This window comes from Petaurus breviceps, unplaced genomic scaffold (genome assembly GCF_028583685.1).
Source record: "Petaurus breviceps papuanus isolate PSGF00001 unplaced genomic scaffold, PetGlider_PUasm1.0 77, whole genome shotgun sequence".
Classification (NCBI taxonomy): domain Eukaryota; kingdom Metazoa; phylum Chordata; class Mammalia; order Diprotodontia; family Petauridae; genus Petaurus; species Petaurus breviceps.
Window position 1 is genome coordinate 17,177,839 of NW_027186492.1, and position 7,299 is coordinate 17,185,137.

General features: G+C 38.5%; 1 long non-coding RNA gene across 1 annotated transcript; it reads left to right on the plus strand.

Moving 5' to 3' along the window:
• Positions 1 to 215: 215 nt before the first annotated feature.
• On the plus strand, positions 216 to 6,147 carry LOC138175344 (uncharacterized). The gene is made up of 3 exons (XR_011171975.1): positions 216 to 337; positions 1,013 to 1,183; positions 5,891 to 6,147. It is a non-coding gene; the product is annotated as an uncharacterized lncRNA (long non-coding RNA).
• Positions 6,148 to 7,299: the final 1,152 nt, after the last annotated feature.

The following is a 7,299-nucleotide window of genomic DNA, read 5'->3' on the forward strand; positions in this document are numbered from 1 at the left end:
GTAGAGAGAAAATATGGATAACCTGATTTTGAAATAGATACCTTAGAAAAAGGAGAAGTGTTTTAATTTTGGCTCTCTGGGAGATGCTGTCTCAGACAGACAGAAATTTTCTTCCCATCCTGGGAGCCATAGAGACTAGCTTGAGCCCTAAGCAAGGTGCAAATGAGGTAATCTGAGCAGTGGAAAGGACTTTCACAGTCCCTGAATTTTTTTTAGCAGCAGCACCAGCAGCAGCAGCAGTGCCTGTTTCAAATACATTGAAAGTGGAAGACAACAAAGGGCTTCGGAGTTGAGCATTGAAGCTGTGAAGTTACATAGAGCAGGAGTTTAAGAGCAGGTAGGCGGTGCTTTTGATAGAGTGCTGACCTGGAGTCAGGAAGACCTGAGTTCAAATCTAGCCTCAGACACTTCCTAACTGTGTGACCCTGGACAAGTCACTTAAACTTAGTTTGGCTCAGTTTTTTTTCAGCTGTAAAGTGGGGATTTAACAGCACCTACCCCAGAGGATGGTTGTGAGGTTCTATTTGTAAAGTACTTAGCCCAGTACTTGGCACATAGCTGTTTCTCCTTTTTTGAAGAAGACCAATGCCATCAGGATGTTGGGGTCAGGGTGTGAGCAATCCAATGGGAGTTTGGAAGACTTTTTATGTTTTTTGACCACAGTGTAGATCACAGTAAACAGGCCAGGGTTGGGTGAAGCAGATGATTTTTAGAGCACCTTGTATATAGCCTTTTCTTTCCAACATGAGATGAGAATGCAGTCCTTAAAAGGGCTGCTCAGACACCCATGAGACTGACAAATCCCACTTCTGCTTTGGTGAAAAGACATGCCTTGGGCTACCTGGGTGCCAGGCTGCAGCTACAGTTTCCAGTGCATCCACACTTGCTGCATTGTAACTGGCCTATCACCACAGGACAAGACGGGTAGACTAGTGAATAATGAGGAATGTCTTGTCTTGCTTATTAGTTAGGCAGAAATGTACAAAGTCCTCATCCTCATGCTCTCTTCCAGTCATTGGTATCCAGTGGCAAGACAGAAGTCAAGACAACTGGTGATGACCGAGGATACAGTGTATGACACTGGCCTTCTTCTGTGTCCGACCCAGCTTTGAGTTCTACCCAATGCCTGCTTCAGCACCCTTCATAGTCTCCATAGCCATTGCAACAAAATTCTTCTCACAAAGTAGGTGCTGTATAAATGTTTATTCATTTCTCTTCCCTTCTTGTCAGCCTCCAGAGTACTGCCACCAGAATGCTGTGGTGGACTCTATTTGGGCTGATAGGTAACAAGCTGAGGTATGCTTTCCTCTTCTTTCCCTGTCTTATGCCCAAGTAAAACAGAAACTAATGCCAAAGTTTATTCTATTCTGTAAAGTTAAATTTCTAATTTCTCCTTAACTAGTTTACAGGCTAGAAACATCTCATAAATCTATTCATTACTGATTAGTACATTTTGCCTTATTTGAGAACAATGTGACTTCAGCAGGGAGAACCAATCTTTGGGTATTGGACTACAAAAACACAGAAAGGACCAGGTTTCAAACCTTGGTCCAAATGTATCAGAGAAACTGGGCAATTTGTTTGTTTGTAATGATCAACAGTTTTTTGTTAAACTTCCTAAAAGGTAAAATGAAACTGGATGCACAATTTTTCCAAGTGAATCAGAATGCCATTTTTACTGTGTAGGACAAGACTCGACTAGCTGAGTCACACGACTTTTTCTTCTGTCACTTTTTCTTCTGTCCCTGCTTCCCTTATGCATATACAAAGAAAGCTTTTTCCAGCAAGGTGGCACAGTGGATAGAGTGCTGGGCCTAAAGACGAGAAGACACCTTTTCCTGAGATTAAATCCAACCTCGGACACTTATTAGCTGGGTGACCCTGGGCAAGTCACTTAACTCTATTTGCCTCTGTTTCCTCATCTGTAAAATGGGCTGTAGAAAGAAATGGAAAACTATTCCAGTATCATTTACAAGAAAACACAAGGGGGTCGTGAAGAGTCAGACATGATTGAAATGACTGAACAACAACAGCTGAGGTTGGTGATTAGGGAAATAGGAACTGCCCAGCAAGAGAAGAAAAGGTCTTGTTGGATCTGTTGGCATGGACACATTCCAAGACAGTTGACAAAGAAGGGAGTGAATATATTTTCCCTTTCAGCTTCATCTCCTGCCTCAAGATTATATCCATATAAGCATAAAAGACAAACTACACTTGTAAATAAGTAACCATACTTTGGGGAACACGGAGGTAGTTAAGTAGGAGACACAGCAAAGTATAGAGTTCCATGGAAGTATAGAAGAATAAACAGTTAATTCAACATGGTTACTATAAAAAAGAGGTTTGGAACTCTATGGTGTAATTCATTGTAGAGAAGTTGTCAACAACTATTACTTCAAATAATTATGAAAAGATATGCACAATTTTTCATCTCTTGTAACAATTTTTACAAATTTTTTTTTGCTTTTTTTTTTCACCAAAATTAGATGACTCAGAATATATTACATGAGAATGGATTCTGCAAATGACCATTGCAATTTTAATAACCATATGGCAACGTCTAGAAGACATTCCATAAGGGATACTTCCAAGTGAATCTGGAGGAAGTCACACAACCTTGTTGACTGGGTTCTCTACATTTTACATTACCCAATCTCAACTGGGTTCACATTGCAACAAGACGATTCTCTTACTCCCCCCAATTGATTGTCTATCTCACTTGCCACAGAGGCTGTTCCAAACATTCTTTTTCCTCTTCAAGTGTCCCACAGCACACACTCTCACCCTCTAAGCTGAACTGACTGCTGTTTTATCAAGAAAATGAAGATCATTATTTGGCAACTCCCTCATCTCCCCACATTTCTAATCAGTTACCAAGTCAGGTAGATTCTACCTCCATGACACTTCTTGAATATGTTCCTTTCTCTCTACTATCCTAGTTCAGGTTCCCATCAGCTCTCAACTACAATATTACAATTGCCATTACAATAGCTCCCTACATGTTTTTTTTTTTTTTTCTATCTCAGGTCTCTATGCCTTTAGAAGGCAACTAGGTCACACAGTACATACAGTACTAGGCTTGGAGTCAGGAAGACCTGAGCTCAAATATAACCTTAGATATTTAATAAACTATATGATCCTGGGTATCACATAACCTCAGCCTGCCTCAGTTTCCTTAACTGTAAAATAGCCCCTACCTCACAGGACTGTTGTGAAAATTAAATGAGATAATATTTGTTAAGTGCTTGGAAACAGTGCCTGGTACATAGATACTTTAAAAATGCTTGTTTCATTCCTTTCTTCCTCCAATCTAGCCTCCACACAATTTCCAAAGTTATTTTTTCCAAAGTTCTGTTCTGTCCATGTCACTCCTTCCCCCCCTAAACTTCAGTGGCTTCCTATTTCCTATAGCATATAATATACATTTCTCTAGCATTTAAAACTTTTCACAACCTGGCCCATTCCTTCTTTCCAGTTTTCTTACATCTTACCTTGCTCCATATTCTCTACAGTTGTTCCATATTGGATTACTTTCTGTTCCATTGCATGATAGAATCCCAGTAGCCCTCAAGATTACTCTTAGAACCCCAAAGGGGAATAATAGCTGGGTCTAGGAATCCAACTTGCCAATGTTAGTGGGAATTGGGATAAGAATTCCTGGAGCTTCACTATATACACACATTCATGCATACACATACACATATAAGTGTGTGTATATATTTCTATATATACATATCACACACACTTGTATTCTGCATATCTTCATGTATGTACATTATTTTCTTTCCTAATAGAATGCTCCTGGAGGGCAGAGGCTATGTTCCTTTTGTCTTTGTATTCCCGACATTTAGCACATTGCCTAGAACAAATATATATAATTCATAAATGAAAATATTTAATCTCACTAGATTTGGCCCATTTTTTTCATCTAGTCAAGAACCTTTTTTGATTCTAATTCTTTCATCCAGTACAATAAATGTTCCTGCCCACTTCATTTAGTCCAAAAATTTCATAAACTTTGTATTTATTCCTTCCTTGAAAATCATTTATAAAGCTGTTGAACAGATTATATCCAGGGACAGTTAGCTAGAGGTGACTCCTAATACCTCCTAGTACTTGTGAAAATCAGTCATGTTATGATAAAGATCACTCCTTATAAAATGACTTGTGCGTGTAATCTGTATCAAAAAAAAAGTTCTTTTATGTATTTCCAACATGCCATAGCTCTATTATTGTCTCTGGAATTAATGTAGAAAACTTCTATATTACACATATAAGTCCCAAATCCACTGCTTAATAGGTATATAATCTTGAGCAATTCATTTATATTCTGTGATCCTCATTTTCCTTCTCTATAAAATGATGATGTTAATATATTTCTACTATCTTCTTCATATATTATGCACATCAAATGAGGTAATGTATGTGAAATCACTTTCTAATAATAAGCCCCTAAATATTCTTATAAAATTGCCAAAAGACATGCAAAAAAACCTGAGCTCCCATCAGTGGTATATCAGGCAGGTTGGTTTGCTGTCCAAATTGATCCCACAGAAAATTCAAAAACAGTTTGGCAATCTATATTTTGACAGAAATCACAGCAATGCTATTTAGATACAGCAGGACACTTTCTTTCTGCCAGATATACTTGATGTAATAAAGGTGCCGTGTCAAATTGACAGGCAGCATGATGTAGGGGGAAGAACACTGAGGCTGATGTAAGGAGAGGTAGCTCTTCTAACTCTGACACTAGATTTGTGGGGTTGGGCAAATCACGTCACTGGACAAGTATCTATTCCTTCATATATAAAATTATTGATCAGTCAACATATATATTAATCATTTACCATGCATCAAGGTATATACAAAACATTCACAAAATGTTTTGCAAAGTAATTTTGAGACAGAAGACTCTAGTGTGCTTGGAAATTCAGTAAAGTCTTCATGTAGAAGGTAGCCCTTAGCTGAACTTTGAAGAATGCTGTGGATACTAAGGGATGATAATGAAAAGAACATTCCAGGCATGTGTGAGAAGCAGTAAAGCCATATAGTTGGGAAATTCAGTGTCATCTTTGAGGAACATGAAGGGAAGTAATACATAACAAGCCAAGAAATGTAGAGTGGAACCAAATTATGAAGGATTTGAAGTGCCAAATGCAATACTCTGTGTTTTATCCTGATATTAACTGAGTTGAAGAATGACATGGCCAGAACTATGCTTTAGGAAAATCACTTTGGCATCTGAGGGGAAGATGGATTGGACAGAGGGTAGAGAATTAAGGCAGGGAGACCAATTAGAAGACTATTGAAATAGTGTAGGCAAGAGGTATTGATGATCTGGTCTAGGCTGGTGCTCAAATGAATATACAAAGAGACACATGTGAGAAATTTTGTTCAGAATAATCAATCCAACTTGTCAATTGATTGGCATGTGGGATGAGAAAGGATAGAGTGGAACATCCGTCTAAGTTGGCAAACCCATGACTGGAAGTAGTTGAAACCCTTGATTGAAATAAGCAAGTTCAGAAGAAGGGTGAATTTAGGGAGATAGTAATGCATTCTATTTAGGATATTTTGAGTTTGAGAAACTTACTGTACACCCCCTTAGAAAGTCTGATAAGCTGATGGGGATGTGATATTGGAACTCCTCCATAGAGAGACTAGGGCTGGATTTACAGATTTGGGAATGATCTGCATAGATATGGTAATGGATCTTTCCTCAATCTTGACAAACACTTCTGAACTAGTGCAAATGCAGAGATAGGGAAATTTCACCCAATTGAATCAATATTATATGCATGCTGATTTTACTTTCCATACTATTGTTAAATAGACCTCCTTTTGTTAATAGAAAAATGGTCTATGAATGTTCCATTTCATTCTAATTCAGAACCTGAGCCACTAGACTGGTCATAATGTCTGTTGAAGAGGAAAGAGAAGTGTGGAGGAAGAAGAGGAGCTCAAGGTGATCGAAGGACCTGATATGAAAGTCCTATAGCCTGTGGCTATGTGCTTATGGCTGTGATTTTAGAAAAAATACCAAAAGCTTCATTCCCCTTTTGACTGAATGGAATTATAAATTAAATTTTCTGTGGTCATTCCACAATTATTGAAAGATGTTAAAGAACTGTGCCTTAAAGATAATAAATATTGTAAATTGTGATTTCTTAAACTTGTATAATCTTTATACTTGGGAGTGATAATGATCTCTAGGTCCAGGAACTGTTGAGAGCCTAGAATCTCCCCTAAGACTATTGGTTGGGGAGATTGTGTAGAAATCCTGTTGAATGAACTTGGGATTTTTTTATGTTATTTCGGTGGTAATTAGGAAGTGTGCAACTAGAACTTTATTATGACTATGGTGTAAGGCACTTGAGGGAGGTACCTGGAAGGAAAATGCTTACCCTTCTTAGGACTCTCAAGATCACTTCATAAGTGGTATATATACCAAATACACTCCCAATGGTACTCTGAGGACAGAGTAGCTTGTTCCATCTACTCCACAAAGAGTATACTTGGGTTTCTTTGTGTAATGAGGCAGAGAAACTCAGGAAGATAGCCAATGAAGGCCAAGTATCAACCTCCTGGAAGTAGGTGAGCTTTCTCTCATGCTTTGGCACATGAGGATATCCTCTAATTCTTTCCTGTATGCTTACTTCTTGGGGACATAAACCCTTTGATTGACTTCTGAGCCGGAACTGAGTGTGCATACAAAAGCTTAGAGAGATAAACATACGTTCTTGTTCTTCCTTGGTTATTGAGCAAGGCAAGAACTTTGCCCATACTGGTAGAGGAAGAACCTCTGGGTCTCTCTCCTTCTAGCTACCCACAAATGCACGATAACTTTGTTTCTTCTGTATATGTTGTGTTCATCCTTTCCTGATCTTAAATGAATGAGGAAGAGAGATGGAATGTACTAGAACTACCAGAGATCCAACAGTTAGAATGCATTACATGGTCTGCCAGTAGCTATGGCAGCTAAGCTGGATGAGGAGACACCCCTGAATAGTGACTGGCTTGATCTAGATCAGTATGATCTGGCAGCTGAGACACTATGTCCAGAAAGCAAGGGAAGGAATCACCTACTGGCTATGAAACACCTATTTGGTGAGGAAAATATTTACTAGCAACTCTTTTAAGTTTTAGCCCACTCTTCCCAATGACAAAAGTTGTAGAGAAGAGTGTGTTTCCACTTTTGGATATTGTGCTTTGCTTCTTATTCTGCCTTCTCAGTAAATAATCTCTTTTTAAAAGCTAATTGTTGTTAATTCTATAAATGGAATTAGGGAGACATTAACT